We start from the raw sequence: 6,000 nt of genomic DNA, 5'->3' as shown, positions 1-6,000 counted from the left end.
TATCCATCATGCTTCCTAGACACCCCTGTAAAGGTCTCACTGGCTTTCTAAATGTTTTGGGTGCAGACTCCAGTTTCTGGAGGCTAAGACTAAACTTTCTCAAACTATGATGTACACTTTCATATCTGATATTTCCTACTGCGACCTCCTTACTGGAGTTTAGGAGAAGATTCACAGTAAACACATTCTCCTCCTGTTAGAATCCTAATATGACTGATATGACTGAAAATTCACATAGTCCTTCTCTCAAATTGCAGCATCTCTTCATAGGACTTCCCTTTCTACTTCCTTACAATCTTTTGAATGTATCCTCAGTTACTGTTAAAGCCATCAACAAAGACATGGATAGAGCTTACTCCTCCTCTCCTACCTGCCTTGCCGTTGGTGAAGTATTCAGCTCATCCAAACCCCTCAACCTCATATAGTGAATCTGAATCCACCCCCCCATTAAACTGAAGCCATTTATTGAGTAAACCTACCCATCTCTCTGCTACCACATTGGTAAAGCTCAGCAGTCCCAGACCCAAAGTCATTAGGTCAAATTCAGCTCTACAATGAGTGATTAATTCACATGCTCCACATATGTTTTCTGGTAATAATGGATAGCTCCCATTGAAATTGTTGGGAAACCCAGGAACATTAAGGGGTCCATTCACCAAGTTCGAGTGAAGGAATAGAGGAAAAATAGTTTCAAATTTCGAATATTTTTTTTTGGCTACTTCGACCATCGAATTGGCTACTTCGACCTTCGACTACGACCTCCGACTTCGAATCGAACGATTCAAACTAAAAATCGTTCAAATATTCGACCATTCTATAATCGAAGTACTGTCTTTTTAAAAATTTCTTCGACCCCCTAGTTCGCACCTAAAACCTACCGAGGCCAATGTTAGCCTGTGGGGAAGGTCCCCATAGGCTTCCTAACAATTTTCTGATCGAAGGATAATCCTTCGATCGATGGATTAAAATCCTTCGAATCGTTCGATCAAACGAATTGCGCAAAATCCTTCGACTTCGATATTCGAAGTCGAAGGATTTTAATTTGGCAGTCGAATATTGAGGGTTAATTAACCCTCGATATTCGACCCTTGATACATCTGCCCCTAAAAGTCACCCCCTAACCATCTAATTGTCTGAGGGGAAATGAACACACTACTTGTCATTCGGCACAGCCCAAAGTCGCTTCTCATTCCTGATTAAGAACTATGTTTCCCTCGGACTATTTTAAACCGATAAGTGGATAAAAAGTAGACCTTCGGCAGTTTGAAAATAATTATAGTACAGACTGTTTTGACATATTAGTATATATTATATACTGTATATGGACATGGATAAATCCTCCCGCAATGGAGGTGCAGAGTCCATGTACACTAAAGAGAAAAAGAGTTCAGCAAATTCTTTCCTGTGTTTTTGAAAGTTAGGTGACATTTAAGAGTCTAAAATTAAAAGTGTTGATGTCACAAGGCACAAAATATAAGGATGATCTTTACAGGCTATGTTTTTGTATAACACATATACACATAATAATGTACCCCAATTAGAGAAGGATACTGGAAGTCACTGAGGGGTTCCATGTCCATGCAAAGACCAGGCCGCAGGAAGAAAGCTTTTATGTAGGTCATGGTCACATCCACTGAACAACAATGTTTTTATCAGGAGCTCCCCAATTTAATACACCCAAGGTTAGCACAAGGCAATGCATGAAAGCTCTACTTGCCCGGGTCTTTATAAATCAAAGCAGAGCAATAAAACAGGGCTGGTACCTTAAGTTCAGTATATTGAATACAGCTTGTCTAGCCATATTCATTTTTAAGCTTAAGTTTTCTTTTAAAGCGTGGTTAATATTTACTTTTGCATTTCATATTTTAAATGTTTCCCAAATGATAAATGATTAGCGATCAGTGGGGTTTTCTGCCCAGTGCGGGACTCAGCAATCAGTTATTCTGAGCGGAGTAATGTTAGAGCAAGACTTTTATTTAATAATCATACCGGTTCTTAGGAAGGGCAACAAGGATATTTTTCCACATGTCTTAGCCCTTTAGGGACATCCTGAAAGTATACAGATGCTTTATATCTGATTATACTGCATACCAATAGGTCATCTTAAAGGAGAACTAAACCCTAAAAATTAATGTGGCTAAAAATGACACATTTTATATAGTGAACTTATCGCACCAGCTTAAAGTTTCAGCTTGTCAATAGCAGCAGTGATCCAGGACTTCAAACTTGTCACAGGGGGTCACCATCTTGGAAAGTGTCTGTGACACTCACATGCTCAGTGGGCTCTGAGCAGCTGTTGAGAAGCTAAACTTAGGGGTCGTCACTAATTATCCAGCAGAAAATGAAGTTGGTCTGTAATATAAGCTGATGCTACAGGGCTGATTATTAAATTATGATACTAGTTGCACTGGTTTATATATATTATACATCAATTGGGAGTCCACATCTGATTTCCATTAAGTTAAGCCCAAGGGACTCGCCCCAGTTCTCAGGCGATACCATATAAGAGATTCCTTTATCAAAAGATAACTGTCCCAAGGCTTTTTTTTCCATAAAAAATGTTATTTCATTTAAGTTAGCATTAAAATTCAGTTACAAACAAACCCCACCAGGCCCACCTTACGCGTTTCGCACCCTCCGGCGCTTAGTCATAGGTGTATCTGTGAACAACATGTCCTCTGCGAGATTTCTTTAAAACCAATCAAATTCTGTGAGGGATTAACCCTACTTTGTTAATATCATCCCAAACTTGCCTGTGTGGGGTGTTTGTATTCTTATACATATATCACTGTTTGTAAATTCAAGTATTATTTTAAATTTAACAATAACTATAGAATACTTACATCATATATCACATTAAGACAGTATAATTTCAAAAATAAATTGCACTCACTTTTTTTGCACTTATTATTTATAAACCGTCACTGGCTCTCTCTTTATTCTAGATTTCCACCTCGAATCCCTAAGTATTGTTAACCCCTTCAGGTATAGCAAGTAACGTCAAACTCATGGTTGAGACCTAGGGGCAAACGTGTGCCCAGATGGAAAATCCAAAAAACTTCTCTCCTTTCTAAAAGGCTCAACTGATCACCTCCTCTCTCTCCCAATCTGACTCTCTCTATCCCTTGAATACTGAAAAATTTCAAGTCCCCCCATTACAGGCAGTAAAGTGTCTAGTAATATTGCTCTTTTCCGCCATTCGTGGGTTTTTTATCTGGCCCATATGCTCCCTTGCTCTTTCCTTAAATTTTCTAGTTGTACATCCCACATATTGCATTTGGCATTTAAGGCACGTGATCAGATATATCACATAAGTAGTATTGCAATTGATATATCCTTTAATGTCAAACTCCCTCCCTGTCACTGTTGATTTGAATCTTTTTGATACTTTAGTTTTTAAAATCATTAGGCGGGGGTGCAATGAGGCTGTGACCACAAAATACATATAGACAAATACAAGATTCCTCTGCACTCAACCCATTATCAATATATTTAAGACAGAGACATTTTGTGCATACTGTTACTGAAAAATGCCTTACCCTTTAAACAAAACAGGGATTGTTTGTCCATATATTGCAATATATTTAAGCTGGCCAACTACGTCAAAGTCATCCCATATCTGGCCAGTCCTACGCTTAATTTTCATCTGATTCATTAAGAATTCTATGGTTTAATTATACATTTTATAAAAGGGACGAATACGTTTTACCTGCAACTTACTAGCTGCTTTCAAAGTAAAACTCCCACCCTCTCCAATTATAGTCAGGTGATCCCACTGGTGTCTAATAAAAGGGCAGCCAAGTTTGTGAGTTTTACTTTGAAAGCAGCTAGTAAGTTGCAGGTAAAACGTATTCGTCCCTTTTATAAAATGTATAATGAAGCAATAGAATTCTTAATGAATCAGATGAAAATTGAGCGTAGGACTGGCCAGATATGGGATGACTTTGACGTAGTTGGCCAGCTTAAATATATTGCAATATATGGACAAACAATCCCTGTTTTGTTTAAAGGGTAAGGCATTTTTCAGTAGCAGTATGCACAAAATGTCTCTGTCTTAAATATATTGATAATGGGTTGAGTGCAGAGGAATCTTGTATTTGTCTATATATATATATATATATATATATATATATATATCTATATATATCTATATATATATATATATATATATATATATATATATATATATATATATATATATATATATATATATATATATATATATATATATATATATAGAAACCAGTGCAACTATATGTATATATTTTAAATAAATAATGTTAATATTAACATCTGCTCTTGCATGATATAAGGAGAGAAAATATGAACAATAAAGTTCATACACTGTTTTCTGTCTTATTTCTACAGCTCCATTTTAATGGAAAGATCAAAAATACTTCCCACGCAGAGGGAAAAAAGCCCTGGTACAGATGACATAATGGGAACCAAAGACGGGATGAATGGACTCCGAAATACTGGACACAGCAAGAGCCAGAGTCATGGGTGGCCATACTCAACTCTGAGAGTCTGATCAAAAGCAAGTAGGCGTTTAATAAACTTCCTACTCAGAGGAATTCAGCATTAACCACACTGTACTAATTTCAACAGAAAAAATAATGACAGAATTATTTACGATGAAATATTTTAAGGGTAACGTAAATAGTCTTCTGGCATAGCTATTATCTTAAGAAGTCGCTATAAAACAAAAATCCCTGTTCTTAGAAGCCATAAAAATAACACATTGTTATATCTGTTGTAGAGAACAGAGAGATACTTTTTTTCCCGAAGGGAAATAGACAAGCAGACAGTTTCCTTCCTGACATATTCCTCAATCAATTACTTTTTTTGCAGATCTTTTATGTTAGCAGTTAGATTTCTGTGTTTGATTTCTGCAGCAGTTCACACCCACTCGACAACTTCAAAATCTGGACAATCTATAAACAGTAGGTATAATAAAGCGAGATATCAAACATGGTTTGCTCTACAATGCCAGCTTCAATAATTGCAGACTAAATGTCACTTGCCTTGATGAGTAGGAAGTTGTTTTAATGAGGAAATGCCCTTTGGTCCTCTGATCTCTTTACTTCTCTCTCGGCGTCAGCAAAGGAAACCTAATTCTCAGCTGCATCATTATGTTTGCTGTAGGCATAAAGGTATTCTACTAGTACTGCTTTATAAGAGCAAAGTTACTGGCACTTGTTGAAGCAGCCATTTTTATTTCACCGTTGGCGATAACCCAGACTTCACATTTGTTGACTGATTAGTGCATGTTATATTCTAGTGATGTGCAGGTCAAAAGAAACTCAACCCACACCCAAACCCATAAAACCTTAACCCACACCCAAACCTAACTTGTAAAATGTTGCCATTGTAGGACCTGTTGATCTTGCTGTGTACACTACTTCTGTACATGTCTCTGGTTCCAAGACAGAGAATCTCTGGGAGCAAAGAACGAATGTTCTTCCCCAGTCTGACCTGTACCCAACCCTAACCTACAATGGTTGGCCAAATTTAAACCTGGACCTGCCCAACTGGCCCATAGGTCATTATTCATCACTATTCTATTCCCTAATTCTAGCTGATATGCTGGATGCTGTAGCAGTTGTCCTGTTTCTTCTTCTGGCTTGTAATGAGGATTTCCCAAGCTAGATTTCTTCACATTCCTCCATTCGGTATAATATGAGCTGTGTTCCTTTCCAACAAGAGTAACATCCCCACCAAGATAGCAGTATGTTTAAGTCCTAGAAATGTGTAACTCTTCTTCCCAATAAAGAATATTGCAGTTGAGTTTGCTGCCCTGGATTTGTTCCACAACAATTGGCGGGTTCTGATACATTAATTTGGGATATCGAAGACACAGGATAACCCGTGGAATTAAACCAACAAGGATTTTCGGTGAGCCGCACCTATTCCCTTATTTGCATTAAGTCCAAGAAATTCTAAGAAATTGTGGTTATAATAAGAAAATCACAAAGATTGGAAAAGTAGTGACCAAAAATA

This window comes from Xenopus laevis, chromosome 2S (assembly GCF_017654675.1).
Source record: "Xenopus laevis strain J_2021 chromosome 2S, Xenopus_laevis_v10.1, whole genome shotgun sequence".
Taxonomy (NCBI): domain Eukaryota; kingdom Metazoa; phylum Chordata; class Amphibia; order Anura; family Pipidae; genus Xenopus; species Xenopus laevis.
The sequence above is the reverse complement of the archived record's forward strand: the minus strand, read 5'-3'. Positions refer to the sequence as shown.